We start from the raw sequence: 18,749 nt of genomic DNA, 5'->3' as shown, positions 1-18,749 counted from the left end.
GCAGGGAACCTGGCTTCAAACAGAAAAAGGCCCATGTAATTGATGGGAGGACTGTCAGAAAACAGTAGAAAGTGGTGAGATGGGCCTGGAAGGTTAAGCTAAGAAAAAAAAAACACACACCCTGTTTTTGTGACTGAGAAAGACAGGGAGTGAGAGGGACAGAGAGAAGGGAGAGAGGGAAGGAGGGAGGGAGAATGAATGAATGAATGAATGAATGAATGAATAAGATAAAGGGGCTTGGGTTGAGTGGGTGGGGAAGTTGGGAAGATCTGGTCTGAGCTGAGGAGAGAAAAATGTGATTGGGATATATTCTATGAAACTTTATTTCAATAAAAAGTAAAACAAATAACTGTTTCCTTCTAAGCGTAGTGAGAGGGCATTAAAGCCGTTTGAAAGAAGGATTATGAAATGCGATTTCAGATGATGACTCTAGTCACCGGAAATCAAAATGAGCATTTTTTTCTCTTGTTAATATAAAATGCAGGAATTACATGCTTTTCCCATGACTTATCCGAATCTCAGCACTAGACCGCCTTTCATCTTTATGGGTCCCAATCACTGCTTTTCATGGGACAATAATAAAATTATTTCACACAGGCAATTTTTAAGTTCCTTGAAAGAGGCCTAAGCTTCCTAATGAATTCCCAGGAACAATTAGTGTGATTCTGAATACATAGTAAATGCTTACTATTGAAGTTGAAATAAAAGTTGCTGTGGGCATGAGAGTTGCAAGCTGGGCCTCGGCTTTCTCCAGGCTGCCTCATCTGTCCTCATTCCTTTTGAGTGTTTGTTGCAGCTGCCTACAGTCAGCTCTTTAGCCTTGGCAAGCACAAGGACTGTATGTATCAACATCCTAAGAATAGATTTGTCTCAGGGGAACAGGCTCACATTAAGTAAGTCCCCATAGACAGATGTTTAATGCCTGAACTCGAAGGTAGATCAGCACATTTTATCTTTTTTCAGAAAGCTATGCTAAAGGCTTAAATATGACTAAGAAGCAATCTCTACATGTGCTGTGCTGAAAGTAAAATTACAATCAGCAACGTCTTTGGTAAGCATAGAATCAGAAAAGAAAAGTTACTATGTGATTTGAATGTGGAAAGGCATAATTGTTCTTAGACAACTTGATTCATTTATAACTCAAATATTGATTTTTTTTTCCTGGGTATTAAGACCAGCAAACAAATCTCTTAGTGCTTCAGTGAACATGATCCAAATGGACTTTCTTGATGTAGCTAGGATCCAGGAAACATCTTGGGAGAAATGCACATCTTGGTAATAATGTTAAGTAGTGAAGCAGAAGCTAAATTTTTGCTAGGAATAGCTTTAATGCTTCTAGAATGATTTTCTCTTATTTTTCATAGTACTCTATGATAATTTCATACCTTAACTCGAGAAGCATTTCAGCCATATGACTAAGAGGACAGGTGTTTTGTGAACTAAGACTTAGTTTGGAACATTTTTTAAAAAGCACAATTTTTAATGTTATCAAACCACAAAAACTCCAAACTAGACTTTCAATATTCAGAGCCATTAAATACAAGGTGATATTTGTGATAGTATCCCAGGAGCCATGGCCTTAACTGTGGCCTAGTGAAAAATTACTAGCTTACACTTACAGCCCTGAGAGAACATGTGTAGTCTCACAGAATATTTGTGGGTATGGAGGACATTGTGACCCTTGATCCCAGGAACTGAAAATTGCCTCCAGCCCTCCCTTGCTGTGGGCTCTTCTCCTCTCCCTTGTCACAGGTTCTTACTCCTCCCTTGTCACAAGATGTCCCCCTCCCTTGAAGTTTTCCCCTGCTTGTGGTTATATTGTCATCCCTTATCCTCAGAGCTCCCAGGAACTAAACCACCAACCAAAGAGTACACATGGTGGGACTAATAGCTCCAGCAGCATGTGTATAGCAGAGGATGGCCTAGTCAGTCATCAAGGGCTGGAGAGGCCCTTGGCCCTGTGAAGGTTCTATGCCCCAGGATAAGGTAATGCCAGGTCCAGGCAGTGGGAGAGGGTAGGGTGGTGAGCAGGGGGAGAGGGTGAAAGACCCCCAAAACTGGGGAGATCCTTACTCAAGTCTCGGGATGATGAGACCACCCAATAATTCACGAGAGACCGAACTTGCTGCAATCACATGAGGTTTATTTGGGATAGGCCGGTACCGGGGTTGATCTCGTGACCATGCTGGCCAGAGGAGTTCGACCCCAACACAAGAAGTGAGAGGTACTTAAAGGGGGAAAAAACACAAATTGGGGGCAGGGAGAGGGTTACCAAGGAAACATAACATAAAAACAGTGGAAAATTTCAGAGGGACCCAACCCAAGGTATTCAGTTAGGGAGGGGAACATATTCCTTCTAGGAATGTAATATTTTTCTATCAGTCAGCTGGGTGGAGAGGCTCGTAAGCCAGTAGACCTTCATTCCTAGTTCCGTGCTCATTGTGGATCAGTCAGGAGGGGCAGGTTTCAGGAACCAGAGCCTTGAGGCTCTGAGTTAGCCAAGTTCCTGGAACTGGCTACTCCACATTTTTGGCTTGTTACAGAGGTTTTCCATGCCCCCTTTTAGGTAAAGATTATATATTATACATACATTTCTATTAAATGCCCTCATTTTAAATTCTAAGATTCTCCAGCCTTTCAAGGGGAGGGAACAGGGGTTTGTTCTTGTTTCCTTTCGTACAGAAGGGAAAATGGGAAAGGAGATATCATATGACATGTAAATAAAGAAAATATCTAATAAAAAAAGAAGAACAAAAAGTTTTGGGGAGCTTGATCAGACGACTGTCTTGCTCTCATTCTTCGTGTCTCTTGTCTCTTTTGGTCTCTCTCTCCCCTGCCCTAGGCCCCTGTTGAATGCCCCCGAAGGTCCGGACCATAGTATATTATTATTTATGAATATCTTGAGTGTTCGAAATCCCTGAATTTGGTATTACATTTTGTATTTGTTAAGCCTAAGTACATGAAAGAGTAAAGAAGGTAGCCATTATATAGAATAACTAAATGTGTATTGAGATTTAATTATCTCAAACTGATACAAAGTTAAAATAATAATATTTCTGTGCTTAGAAAGATTTGCAGATGAAACTAAACTTCACAAAAATACCTCTCACGATTTTTATTGTGGGTTAAAAATATTTTTTTTATGAGAAATAAGCTTTCAAAATTGTCATGTTACCTCTCCTCCCTGGCTGCTGCTGCCCTTCCTGTTTCTTCTGACCCTTCTGTACTTTTTGTTTGATATTCGAGAGAGAGTCTCATGTAGCTGAGGATGGTCTTGAACTCTTAATTCTTCTACTTTTATTTCGCAAGTGATGAAGGTACTTGTGTGTTGTATCACATCCAGATTCTTCCTTGCTTCTAAGTTCCTATCCATTTTAGTGGAGAAATCATCAGGTTTTTGTTTTTAAAACAAATATATTCTCAATATGTCAGCAATATAATAATTCAGGTATTTATCAGTTATTTATGGTACATCCTCTTAAGATTTTAATTACCTAATTATCTTTTCAATTTGATCAATAATTACTATATAAATGACCAGTATCATAATGAGGAATTTTTATTTGGGCCAGCAGATAAAGGATGAAAGAAGTTTCCAGGGAATGTGAAATAGTGAGAGGAGTTGATAATGTTTTAATAACTTGAGAAGTACAGTACAATAAAGCAAATGAGGTCTTGTGTGTTCTATTTCTGCAATGATTGTGTGTTGATGTAATTGTCCTTTGTCTTTGATTCTTATTAGACAAAGAAGATAACCTATAAAGCAATATGTCTATTGAAGATAACATAAATATGTATGTAAAACATAGAGCCTGTCTTAGTCAGGGTTTCTATTCCTGCACAAACATCATGACCAAGAAGCAAGTTGGGGAGGAAAGGGTTTATTGAGCTTACACTTCCACATTGCTGTTGATCACCAGAGGAAGTCAGGACTGGAACTCAGGCAGGTCAGGAAGCAAGAACTGACAAAGAGGCCATTTAGAGATGTTTCTTACTGGCTTGCTTCCCCTGGCCTGCTCAGCCTGCTCTCTTATAGAGCCCAAGACCTCCAGCCCAGGGATGGCACCACCAACAAGGGGCCCTACCCCCTTGATCACTAATTGAGAAAATGCCCCACAGCTGGACCTCACGGAGGCACTTCCCCAACTGAAGCTCCTTTCTGTGATAACTCCAGCCTGTGTCAAGTTTACACACAAAACCAGCCAGTACAGAGCCTTATAAAATGTTAAGGAAATTCAGTTATCAGTGTTAACAAAATAATTATTGCCCATATAATAGTAATTTCTACTGATAAGTACAAAGATAGGGGCATCTGGAATATAGTACATGTGAACATTTTGGTACCATAAAAGACTGATTAAACCATACAAAGAAGAAATGTATTTTTCTTTACAGTCCTTAACAGGACAAGTCCTTGAAATTGAGCCTCTGGCTGTAGAAAGAGTAAGACTTTATACTGACAAGCATATTTATAATAGGAGGATGAAATAATTCAGTGTTTTTGAAATAATTGATAATTTTGTCTTTTGTGTATGTATTGTTTTCTTGAAGCCTTATTTTTTTCCCTTTGACATCAACTCTTGGGAAGCACAGAAATGTTGTTGTTGACTGTAATACAAACATGGAACAGATTTGTTTCCTGCAGTCGTGCTTCCAAATGCAGTCGATCCAAAGCTTTTCCTCCTTGGTTCGCTGCTTATGTATAATGCACATGCTAGGATAACTCAGCAAGGGATCATAAAGCACAAATGTCAGACTGATTCAATTGATAAGGTTTTAATGATGGTTGTTTTTGCATTTGAAAGCATTGCTGATGAGATGTTCAAAGTATAGCTCACTTAAGCAAGAAGTCCAAGAAATATTTCCATCAACAGTGCTCTGAAAAATTTCCCCGAGTGTTAATGCACACATCCATTGGAAAATAAACTACTCTAAACATATCTCAGCTTGCTCCTCTACTGCTCACATGAATATAACAAGTCTCTTCTGCTCAGGGCAGGACTTCTAATGGAGAGAGAACACCAACACATCCTCAAAACCTTTGACCCACAATTTGTCCTGCCTACAGGATGTGCAGGGATAAAGATGGAGCAGCATTTGAGGGAACTGTCAACCAATGACTGGCCCAACATGAGACAAACCCCCATGGGAGAGAGCCAGCACATGACACTATTAACAATATTCTACTAAGCTTGCAGACAGAAGCCTACCTTAACTATCTTCTATGAGGCCTCATCTAGCAGCTGATGGAAACAGATGCAGAAACTCAAGCCAAACATTTAGGCAGAACTGGGGAAGACTGGAAAAGTTGAATTTGAGAAAGCAGGAGGTGAAAAGAACACCACCAGAAAACCTACTGAGTCAACTAACCTGGACACATGTGGGCTCCCAGAGACTAAACCACCAACCAAGGAACGTGCATGGGCTGGACCCCTACACGTTAGTAGTATATGTGCAGCTTCATGTGAGTACCCTAACAACTGGAGTGGGGACTGTCTCTGACCTGACTTTTCATTCCCTTCCCCTAGGTGGGCTGCTTTGTCTTTCATCAATGGGAAAGGATGTCTTAGTCCTGCTGCGATTTTATGTGCTGGGGTGTGTTGGTACTCTTCGGGACTTTCCCTTCTCTGAGAAGAAGGAGAGGAGGAAGGGTATGTGAGGGTGGGACTGCAAGGGGATGTGGGGGGGCAGCGATTGGGACATTAAGTAAGTCAATAAATAAATAAATAAATAAATAAATAAATAAATAAATAAATAAATTGTGTCACAAAAAAGAATTTCAAATTATAGATGCAACAGAAACATATTGATGTTGTGATGAAGGAAAATAACTGTTCTAGTGCTGGCAAACACTCAAATATGATTATTACTCCATAAATAAAAATGTCTTATTTATTAAATTGCATAATTTTCAGATAACATATTTGTCTCAAGCTTATTTTTCTTCATTTATAAAATATAGACTTGAATTCTATCAGCTCAGTGGCTTGGGTTCCTTCCGTTCTGTCTGGGTCGGTGCCCTGAGCAGATCTTGGGCACAAACTCTGCAGTCAGTCCCACAATGCCCAGAGGAAGCTCCACTCCCAGGTGCTTAACAAGCCCACGATCATAGGATCTCAGAATCACAGGATCACAGAGACAGCTGGGCTCTGAGGAGTTCTGACAACTAGGATCACAGGGAGGACAGACTCCATTCAGATTTAGCAAAGGCAGGTAGCACTAGAGATAACCAGATGGCAGGGTGCAAGCATAAGGAAATAAACAACAAAAACCAAGGTTACTTGGCATCATCAGAACCCAATTCTCCCACCATAGCAAGTCCTGGACACACCATCACACCAGAAAAGCAAGATTCAGATCTAAAGTTACTTCTCATGATGATGATACAGGACTTTAAAAAAGATAAATAACTCCCCCAAAGAAATAAAGAAGAACACAGGTAAACAGCTAGAAGCCCTTAAAGAGGCAACACAAAAATCTCATTTATTCTCATTTATTTATATGTAACCTATGAATGAATGTCTCTGTGTGTGTTTACATATTCACAAATATAGGGGCACACTGTGCACTGGTGTGTATGTATATGTGTGTTCATTCACTGTTTATTGACTTAGTATCTTTCTATGAAGCTTATTCGGCCCACTTTCTTTTTTTTTTTTAAGAGGAAATTTCACTATTTTAATCTCTATAGGTTTGTGGCCATCTCATAACACACAATTCATTCAGTCCAACTTCATGACTTTTCTTACTCTTCAACAAGTACAATACTGTTTTTTTTTTTTTTGATATTTTCTTTATTTACATTTCAAATGTTATCACCTTTCCAGGTTTCCTTCCCCCTGGAAACACTCTATCACATCCTCCCTACCCCTCTTTCTATGAGGGTGTTCCTCAACCCACCACCTACTCCCACCTCCCACCCTCTGTTCCCCTACACTGGGGCATCCATCGAGTCTTCATAGGATCAAAGACCTTTGCTTCCTTGTTGCATGACAAGACCATCCTCTGCTGCATATGCAGCTCGAGCCATGTGTACTCCTTGTTTGATGGCTTAGTCTGTGGGAGTTCAGGGGGTCTGGTTGGTTGATATTGTTCTTTCTGTGGGATTACAAATCCCTTCAACTCCTTTAGTCCCTTCTCTAACTCCTCTATTAAGGACCCCACACTCAGTCCAATGGTTGGCTGCTAACATCTGCCTCTGTGTTTGTAAGGCTCTGGCAGGGCCTCTCAGGAGATAGCTATATCAGGCTCCTTTAAGCATGCACTTCTTGTCATTCACAATAGTGTCTGGGTTTGGAAACAGTATATGGAATGAATCCCCAAGTGGGAAAGTCTATGGGTGGCCTTTCCTTTAGTCTCTGCTCTACACTTTATCTCCATATTTGTTCCTGTGAATATTTTGTTCTCCTTCTAAGAAAGACCAAAGTACCCACTCTTTGGTCATCCTTCTTATTAAGCTTCATGTGGTCTGTGAATTGTATCCTGGATACTTGGAGCTTTTGGGCTAATATTCACTTATCAGTGTATGTTCTTTTGTGATTGGGTTACATCACTTAGGATGACATTTTCTAGTTCTATCCATTTGCCTAAGAATTTCATGAATTCATTATTTTTAAAAGCTGAGTAGTGTTCCATTGTGTAAATGTACCACATTTTCTGTATTCATTCCTCTGTTGAAGGACATCTGGTTCTTTCCAGCTCCTGGCTATTATAAATAAGGCTGCTATTAACATAGTGGAGCATGTGTCCTTATTACATATTGGAGCATCTTCTGGGTATATGCTCATGAGTGGAATAGCTGGGTCCTCTGGTAATACTATGTCCAATGTTCTGAGGAACCACCAAACTGATTTCCACAGTGGTTGTACCAGCTTGCAATCCCACCAGCAATGGATGAGTGGGATTGCAAGCTGGTACAACCTCTCCAGCATCTGCTGTCACCTGAGTTTTTGATCTTAGCAATTCTGATTGGTATGAGGTGGAATCTGAGAGTTGTTTTTATTTGCATTTCCCTGATGACTGAGGATGTTGAACATTTCTTTAGGTGCTTCTCAGCCATTTGGTACTTGTCAGTTGAGAATTCTTTGTTTGGCTCTGTACCCCATTTTTTTGTTTTGTTTTGTTTTTTGTTTTTGTTTTCCATGATTATGTTTCCCTTTTCATTTCTGATTTTATTGATTTGGATACTGTTTCTGTGCCCTCTGGTTAGTCTGGCTAAGGGTTTATATATGTTGTTGATTTTCTCAAAGAACCAGCTCCCAGTTTTGCTGATTCTTTGTATCGTTGTTTTTGTTTCTACTTGGTTGATTTCAGCTCTGAGTTTGATTATATCCTTCCATCTCCTCCTCTTAGGTGTATTTGCTTCTTTTTCTTCTAGAGCTTTCAGGTGTGCTATCAAGCTACTAATGTATGTAAGCTCTCTCCGGTTTCTTTTTGAAGGCACTTAGAGCTTTGAGTTTTCCTCTTACCACTGCTTTCATTGTGTCTCATAAATTTTGGTATGATGTGTCTTCATTTTCATTAACTTCTAAAAAAGTCTTTAATTTCTTTCTTTCTTTATTCCTTAATCAAGTTATCATTGAGTAGAGTGTTGTCAGTTTCCATTTATATGTGTTTTCCATTGTTTTTGTTGAAATTTAAGACCAGCCTTAGTTCGTGGTGATCTCATAGGGTGCATGGGATTATTTCAATCTTCTTGTATCTGTTGAGGCTTGTTTTGTGGCCAATTATATGGTCAGTTTTGGAGAAGGTACCATGAGGTGCTGAGAAGAAAGTATATTCTTTTGCTTTAGGATGAAATGTTCTACAAATATCTGTTAGATCCTTTTGATTCATAACTTCTGTGAGTTTCTCTGAGTCTCTGTTTAGTTTCTGTTTCCATGATCCGTCCATTGCTGAGTGTGAAGTGTTAAAGTTTCCCACTATTATTGTTTGGGGTATAGTGTGTGCTTTGAGCTTTAGTAAAGTTTCTTTTATGAATGTAAGTATCCTTGCATTTGGAGCATAGAGGTTCAGAATTTAGAGTTCATCTTGGTAGATTTTTCCTTTGACCAGTATGAAGTATCCTTCCTTATCCTTTTTAATAACTTTTGGTTGAAAGTCAATTTTATGTGATATTAGAATGACTACTTCAGCTTGTTTCTTGGATCCATTTGCTTGGAAATTTGTTTTCCAGCCTTTTACTCTGAAATAGTGTCTGTCTTTGTCACTGAGGTGTGTTTCCTGTATGCAGCAAAATGCTGGGTTCTGTTTACATATATAGTCTGTTAGTCTATGTCTTTTTACTGGGGAATTGAGTCTGTTGATGTTAAGAGATATTTAGGTTGGTGTTTTCAATGTATTATCTTTGTAAGGTTGGATTTGTGGAAAGATATTATGTAAAATTGGTTTTATTGTGGAATATCTTATTGTTTTCCTCTATGGTAATTGAGTTTTTTTCTGGGTATAATAGTGTGGGCTGGCATTTGTGTTCTCTCAGTTTCTGTGCCATCTTCCCAGGACCTTCTGGCTTTCATAGTCTCTGGTGAGAAGTCTGCTATAATTCTGATAGGTCTACCTTTATATGTTACTTGACCTTTTCCCCTTACTGCTTTTAATATTCTTTCTTTCTTTAATGTATTTGGTGTTTTGATTATTATGTAAAAGGAGCAATTTCTTTTCTAGTCCAGTATATTTGAAGTTCTTTAGGCTTCTTATATGTTCATGGACATCTCTTTCTTTACGTTAGGGAAGTTTTCTTCTGTAATTTTGTTGAAGATATTTACTGGCCCTTTAATTTGGGAATCTTCACTCTCTTCTATACCTATCATTCTTAGGTTTGGTCTTCTTATTGTGTCCTGGATTTCCTGGATGTTTAGGGTAAGGAGCTTTTTGCATTTTGCATTTTCTTTGACTGTTGTGTCAATCTTTTCTAAGCTATCTTCTCTGCTTAAGATTCTCTCTATTTCTGGTATTTTGTTGATGATGCTTTTATCTTTGTCTCCTGATCGTTTTCCTAGGTTTTCTAACTCCAGAGTTGTCTGCCTTTGTGATTTCTTTATTATTTCTATTTCTGTTTGTAGATCTTGGATAGTTTTGTTCATTTCCTTCTCCTGTTTGATTGTGCTTTCCTGTAGTTCTTTAAGGTAATTTTGTGATTCCTCTTTAAGGGATTCTGCCTGTTTACCTCTATTTTCCTGTATTTCTTTAAGGGAATTATTTATGTCTTTCTTAAAGTCCTCTATCATGAAAAGTGACTTTAGTCTGAATCTTGCTTTTCCTGTGTGATGGTGTAGCCAGGACTTGCTGTGGTGGGAGAATTGGGTTCTGGTGATGCCAAGTAACCTTGGTTTGTGTTGCTTCTGTTCCTATGCTTTCCTCCCACCATCTGATTATCTCTAGTGCTCCTTGCCCTTGCTATATCTGACTGGAACCTGTCCTTCCTGTAAGCCTGGTTGAGTTAGAGCTCCTCAGAATCCAGCTGTCTCTGTGATTCTGGGATTCTGAGATTGTGTGATCCTGAGATTCTTGGTGTATCAGAGTTCCTGGGTCTCAAGCTGTAGGACAGTGGTCTGTTCAGGCAACATAGGCCCAGTTGAGTAATAGGTCTGAACCTCAGTGACCAAGTTGGCAATATTTTTGCCTGCAAAGTACAGAAGGTGTTTGGCCAGAACTCCTGAGTCTTTGACCCCGGTTTCAGTCACAACCTCTCACAGCTGCCCCTGCAGAAGATGTGTGCTCTGTCAGGTATACAATGCCCCAAGCTCCCAGCATTCTAGCTGGACCCTACCCCCAGTGTCTGAACACAGCCAGGCATGGCCTGTCCCACAGACAGATAGTCACACCTCTCACAATATAAGAGGCAGTTTGCCCCTCCACTCTCTCTCGCCCTCTTGCCTTCTTGTCTCCTTCCTCTCTCTCTCGTCCTTTGTTCTCTCTTGCCTTCTTGCTTCCTTTCTTCCTCTCTTGCTCTTTGTACTCTTTCTTGCTCTCTTCTCTTGCTTCCTTTCTTTACTTTCTCTCTCTCTCCTTCTCTTCTCTTCTCCTTCCCCTCCTTTCTCTCTACATGGCCATCATATTTCCTCTTTTCTATAATAAAATGTCTTACTTATGCATCGCCTTCTTTTAATCAAATAAACACTCTGTGCAGCCACAGTCAGCAGCAGCAGCAGAAAACTCCAGGCCCCAGCAGCAGAGAGACTCAGATATCAGTGTCAGAGAGCCTCAGGCCACAGGAAAGAGACCTGGGCCCCACATCAAGCTGCCTCTGAGACCCTGAGATCTTGATGTGACCAAGCTCCTGGGATCCTGGGATCCTGGGATTCTGGGATCCTAAGAACCTAGTCATGCTAGAGTATTTGGGAATTGATCCTCCACTGGTGGCTGTGGGACTGGCTGCTGAGTTCCCACCCAAGGTAGACCAGTGCAAACTGGAGGGAGCCTGAGATACTGGTCATCAGCCCACTTTCTAATACCAGCCAGGACCACTAGTCTGGGTTCTTTTCTATCACTTAGCAATAAAAAATGTGACACTAACTCCATTGTGTAAATGTGCCATATTTTCTGTATCCATTCCCTGTTTGAAGGACATCTGGGTTTTTTCCAGCTTCTAGCTATTATAAATAAGGCTGCTATGAACATAGTGGAGCATATTAGGAGGAACAACAATACCAACCAACCAGAACCCCCAGAGCTCCCAGGGACTAAAATACCTGACAAGAGTACACATTTAGAGACCCATGACTCCAGATGCATATATAGTAAAGGATGGCCTTGTAGGTCATCAATGGGAGGAGAGGCCCTTAGTATTGTGAAGGCTCAATGCCACAGTGTAGGAGAATGCCAGGGCAGGGAAGCAGGAGTTGGTGGGTGTGTAGAGGAACACCCTCACAGAAGCAGGTGAAAGGGAATGGGATAGGGGGTTTCAGAGAGAAAACCAGGAAAGGGGATAACATTTGAAATCTAAATAAAGAAAATATCTAATAAAAAATTTTCAAAAATAAATGTGCCACTAACTTGCTTAAAGGCACTCTAATAGAAGCCTTTTTCATTTGTTTCTACCTTATGTCAAGTTGACAAAACTTTCTAAGACAACTGACTCCTTGTCAATTTGACACACACACACACAAAAAAAGAACTACTAAATAATAACATTTTCTATCCTCTTTATTCCCAAGATATCATGTTAATATTACTATCAAAATATAACAGCTTGAAACTTTGAAATGTCTAATAGGCCTAAAAATCCACACGTTTTAAAACCTCATTTCTTTAGGATATCAAAAGGCTCTTTGCCACATTTCAATCTCTCTAAAATATTCACAGTCTCAAAACTGTGGATTTCTGTAAAATCAAAAACCAATTTACACATTTTTTTTATTTCAAGAGGGAAGAATAAGGGCACAATCATTCCCAAAAGAAAAATAAAATTCCAACTGTTTAAAGCTCAGTGCAATGCAGGAATCCTCTGGAGCTGCTTATATAGTGAGCACTAGTGGTCTGCAGGAGCTGTTTCTAATTACTCTGAAGAAATGCTACAAAAGATAGATGAATTTGCCAGCATGAGTGGAGGTAAGTAGGGTAAGCAGACTCTTTCTATGCTCTTCTCTTTCTTTCTTTCTTTCTTTCTTTCTTTCTTTCTTCCTTTCTTCCTTCCTTTCCTTCTATTATCTGTTGCCACCCATAGTTACTATTCATATTTATGATGGGTCTTCCAATATAATGATCTGATCACAAAGTGTTTCCCTGTAGTCCCCAAATGATTCCATTTTAGTTAATTAAGAATTAACTAAATCCAACCAAATTCACAAGATTAAACCACACACATGCATGAATACACATGCACACACTTATATATATAGAGAGAGAGAAAGAGGGAAAGACAGACAGACAGATAGACATAGCAAACACACACACACACACACACACACACACACACACACACACACACACGGCCATCTCATCGGAACTGAAAATGAGTTTATAAGTTGTGATGGATAATTTGGGCCCTTCTGTGAAGAATTAACTTGTTTAGATAACTTGAAATAGGATGATCCACTCTAAATACAGTGATTATGTTACCCAGAAGCATGAAAACAGCAGTTTTCCATAGATTGTATTCACTTGAGATTAATTGTTATATATGTGATAGCTCTAAGTAATTGACAAATTCAGGAAAATTAAACAAATGGGACAAAGTCTGACAAAGAGGGTATATGGGGAAGTGGAGTTTGTACTACTCATGTAGTAGAGTAATTAATCAGTAGTAGAGTGATTACTGTATAATATTAAGGCAGCTCTGTGTCACAGCCAATTCTGGACATTCTTGTAAGAAATTACCATATTTTTAATTCAAGTTGATTCACTTATAAGTTAGTTCCACAATAATTACCTTAATAACAATATATAACTGTACTTTTCTTTCTTTTGTGTGTGGGCATGAGTGTGTGTGCACATGAGTGTATGTCTCTGCACGAATGACATGTGGCAACTAGAGGAAAGATAGACATAGGAGTCATAGTGCCTTCAAGCAGGGGTCTCTCACTGAATCGAGAGTTTGTCTCTATCTGATATTCTCGCTAGTCAGTGAGCTCTTGAGATGTGAGTGTCTCTGCCCCTCAGTGTTGTGGTTATATGCCCATGCAGCCATGCCTGGCTTTTTTCAGATACTCTGCATTTGAATTCATGTGTTTAGGTCCTCATTTCTGCAGACCTATCATTCTTACCTTTGAGCCATCTGCTTAGCCCCTAGTTGCTGAAGTTTTGTCTGTTGCTATATATTTTAATGCTAAATTCTGTCCCCAAAGTTCTAGGCCTATGAGTGAATTCTCAGGTTTAATAGCCTTTGTTGTGCAAACCTTGCTCCTTAGTTTAAAACTATTGGAATTTGGTCTTTTGTGGTTTATTATGCTACTAATACTGGCCCTGAAGGTCTGGTTGCCCTCAGGAACAGGAAAGCCTTCATGTACACCAAGTGATGCTATGTAAACTTGTTCCTCAGTTTAAAACTATTGCTTGGATAAAGATGTCGATAGCCTACAGCTAGGGAGAAAAAGACAGGTGGGATTTCATTTCCTGGGTTTGGAGTCTGAGGAGGAGCAGAAAATTGTTGAAGGTAGAGAGAGAAGATGCTACTGAGTAAACAATCATGGGAAGTATCCATGAGGACTGGTCAGTCAGAGTACTTGCAGCTCAGACAGAACATGGCAAGTCATATTTTAGGGTTATTGGTAGACATAATAGCATAGAGGGTAGATTCTGCTTAGCTCAAGCCCTGATTAAGCCTTATTAAAATATAAAACTTTCGTGTCTTTTATCTGGGAACTGAATGATCAAAGACAGGGCAAAAAATCCCAATTCAGATCAAATATTTACTATAACATGTAAGTTTACTTTTTGGTATACTCTTTGTGACTATTTTATATAATGACAAAATGAAGTCTTTTAACTAAATAGTATTATGTTGAATAACTGACATACATCAATAAATGATTATGTATGAGAAGTTAACATTATGAAATGGTTGCAACTTCATACAATGTAAGATATGTACTTTCAATTGAGCTTTATCTTTTAGTTTTGTTCTATTGACATATGTAGATGAATATACGAGGTTTACAGAACGAAATCACTGGAAATGGGGAATGCCAGGAAAAAAGTTATTTTACAAAATCTACAAGTTATTCTCTGGCAAAGATTCAAAGAATTTGTGTTCTTTTAAGACTATAATTATCTTATATTAGTATTATAAATGTTTTGATAGAGATAAGCATTAAGAGCCTATATAGTCCATGAGCATGCTAGATGTCAGTTTTAAGATGGCACTTTTAATAGTGTATGAATCAGACTATATCAGGATTATCCAATTATAGTTCCACAATCAAATATAATGAGACATAACAGTCATTGGATACACGAACACTCATATGCCTACTAGGCAACATATACCAGTGCAAAAAGCTAAGTGAAAAGAATTGAATTATGGAGAACAAATGCCTCATTTAAGAAGTCAGTTTGTTGTGTGATTTAAACATGCATTCTAATTTTCCATAATAGTTTCTATAAGCAATTGCTTTACCTGCCTCTAATTAACAAACTTCTGTTTTGTTTCTATAAGTACTATTTATTATATAAGTACCCAGGTACTACTATTTGGTTAGTTATGCATGAAGATTAGGAAAATCTCCTCACTCATTAGCATAGGAATTTGCAGTTAGGGTTAGCTCCATCCACCTTGTGCAAAAGAACTAAAGTTAACTGATGAGTTCTTGCTATGCAACTCAGTCTTTGTTATATGAAATACTGAGACTGGCATAATGGAGCTGTCTACCTATAAGTTAAGGCAAATAGCTACTCAATGGCACAGATGCATTCTCCACTATACCTCCACAGCTATCCTGGCTTATCTTCTGGTAATATCTTGAGAGTATTCTCTGCTGAACTATAGAAAAAAAGGATATCACCTTTTGTTTTAATATTGTTTTAATTCACATGGGAGTGGTTTTTATGAAGAAAACAACCATTGAGACATTATTCACAGCCCCATAGTATGTAAGGTATTAATTGAAAAAAGTTATTATACAAATATGAATGTTAATCAGAATACAGAACATGTAAAACTAACCAAGCACAAACATTATTTCACTGAAAAAAAATGAGTGCTCAAGCCTTCATGTGTTTTGGTTTCAAAATGAATAGTAGAGTCAAGTGACTAGATTAGTCTCAATTTTAAAATGTATTATGAATACACAGCACATGTAAGATACTTGAGTTATGGCAAATGAGCATACAGGTCAGTCGCTAATTGAGCCTCATAGAATGTCTTGCAAATTAAAAGAAAATTGAAAACAAACAATTATTTTGCACTATGATATCTACTGTATGAACAGTACTTCTGTCATCTTCTAATTAATAATTAAACTAAGATGTTTTTCCTGAATGTTATAACCATCAAGAAGAGTAACAATCATTAGAGTAGTGTGGAATTAAGCCTAGAGTAGAAAGAAATTTAATTAGAAATTAAAGAAGAATATTGTTTAAAATGTCCTGAAGTCATTTAATTTAGAAACTAGCCCTTTCACCTCTTGAGTTTGCCAAATTCATGCTTCTTAGTTATGGAGAGTAAATATAACTTTCCACAAATCTGCAGTTTTCAGGGAAAACATAGTTCATTCAAGGGAACAATTTCCAACCATATTTTAGAGTGTGTACTTTTAAGGTTTTGCCCACTTATTGTCAATTAGATGTAAAGAAGTCTACATTTTTTATCATCTTCGTTGCTTCCTAAGTGGCTTAAACTCATGTAGTAGTCAGAAGAGTTGTTATAAGTCTTCTATTATAAGGCACAAGGAGTTAAAGCACAACTCTATCAGTCTGTAGAAAAACTACTTGTTGCTTATGGCTGCCTGTTCTCTTCTCAGGGCACAGAGCTTGGCAGAAAAGTCAGTAGAAGTAAATGACAGAGGCATAGGATGGGCAGGGATACTCTATCCCCTGTGGAGAAGCTGTCAATGGGTGACATAACAAAATCCACAGGCGCTGTGGGATGACTGCTTGCATGTTGCCTCTCCTGGAGAAACTAATCAAGCAGAAAAATAGCGTTTATGTTCTCAAAATATATGTGCTTACTTGCTCAGAAGTGTAAAGCAAGCTTGGAGAGGTAACACACTCGATAAAATGTATCAAGATGTGCAGCTGAGAGTATTAACAAGACTGAGAAATGAAAACAAATACAAACTGTAACCAGCAATTGAAACTGGCTCATGTGAAGAAATAATTTTTCTTCTTTCCTACATTTGAATAATGATTATTAGGTATTTTTTATCACTTTAATCATTGCGTCAGGTGATCTTAATAAATTACTTGCTGACCATTGTTGTTGCCTTCATATCTTGTTACTTTATCCCAATAAGTTATGTGAAATAGATTAAAATATTAAAGATTTTGAAGAGGTGAATATGACAGAATTGAAATAATTGTGACCAGTGTTTCTGTCATATAGAGCAAATTTCTATATAATAAAATAAAGTTCCCATTAAACCAGTAAGAATGAACTTTATGTTAAAAAATGTATATCCAATTTTATGTTAAAGACCTTGAAATATACATGCATTTTGCTCTATGAATATTACGAATATTTTTATTCTTTATACTGTTTTTTTTTTTGTTCTTTTTTTTCAGAAATTCTAGATTGTTTTTGAAAGTAGCAAGGAGATTCTAAAACTGGTATGGAACTAGAAAGTTGGTATCAACAAGGCTCGGGGAAGACTGGAAGAGTCAGAAGATCGGAGGCATACTGTGAAAAGCTGACATGTCTTTCACAGTCACAAACTCAGAATGACCATGGTTACCTGTATAAAACCTATATAAGATCAAGACCTCCAAATTCCGGCAGAGAAAGTATACTTAGTTTTCCAGGTCTGATTCCCTATTGAGGAACTAATGGATGGGGATCGGGAGAATTTTTTTTTTTTTTTTTAAGTATAGCAACTGATAGGTTTTCCTTGTCCAAATAAGCAATACTAATTAGATTAGTGAGTATCAATATGAAAAGAGATGGAAAATTGTGATGGGCCATTAGGCCTACAGAGCTTTACACCAGACCAAAAGCCAGCATTGCAAAAGGGAAGTGGACACAATGTCCTAACCATAACAACAAAAAACAAAACAAAACAAAACAAAACTTTATTTGCAATTGATATCTGTTGCCTCCCATGCCCTGTTCAGCCTCAGGCCTTTGTCAGCTTCCACCCAACGTGGTCACCTAGGGAATTAAGCCTAAAGACCTTCTGCAGACTATCAGCTTATCTCTGAAAGAAGTTCATGCTGAGACATGCCTGTGACAACACCTACACCTGAGACAACTCCTATTGCCTGATGACATCTGCAGACTTCTGAGCCATTGCTGACTCCCTCGTGACTCCCTCCTGACTCTTCCCTGACTTCACAATGTTTATGTTATGCAAATATTTTATTTCTGGAGCTTTCAGTTCTTACCTGCCTATATAAGCTCAAAACACTCCCAAGTAAAGGAACCTTGATTGGAAACCCTCAACTTGGCTTCGCATCCTTTTGTTCTCGAACTCTGTGTTTCAGGTCTTTTCCTCCCTTCAAGACAGAACGTGGTTCGTGAAACTGCGGGACAGTTTCATAGATATCTGATAGGAAATAGAAAGCAGCAGTCTTCAATGAAGTGTCTTTGAGGAAATTAACTGTTTTTTGATTATCATTTTGCTTTATTTTGTATTGGTTTTGCTTTATTTTTGAATGAGAGAGAGAGAAAGAGAGAGAGAGACAGAAAGAGAGAGAGAACAAAGTATGTGTGGGTTATGGAAGCAGGCAGGTAGGTAGGATTTTGGATGTGAGATAAGGACTAGAATACAACAAAATTATATTATATAATAAAGTAAATCAAAAGAAAAATATAGTTTTATTCCAAGAATATAGATAGTTCAATATATGTCACTCAATAAATGTAATTCAGTATGTAAGAAAAATTTTTAAAAAATCTCATGATTATGTCTAAACATGCAGAAAATACCTTTGAATAAATTTGACATACATCATGTTAAAATACTGGGGAGAAAAAAAAACCAGAACATATAGATGTGTTCTCAATAGAGGAAGGCCTATATATGACCACCCTCTAGACAATGTAACACTGAATATGAAAGACTATAAGGATTTTTTGTAAAATCTACCCAAAGATAAAGGTGTTCACCCTTTCTACTAATTAAATATAGTAAAGCTGTGCCAGAGCAAAGGGTAAGAAG

This window comes from Mastomys coucha, unplaced genomic scaffold (genome assembly GCF_008632895.1).
Source record: "Mastomys coucha isolate ucsf_1 unplaced genomic scaffold, UCSF_Mcou_1 pScaffold16, whole genome shotgun sequence".
NCBI classification, from domain to species: Eukaryota; Metazoa; Chordata; class Mammalia; order Rodentia; family Muridae; genus Mastomys; species Mastomys coucha.
The sequence above is the reverse complement of the archived record's forward strand: the minus strand, read 5'-3'. Positions refer to the sequence as shown.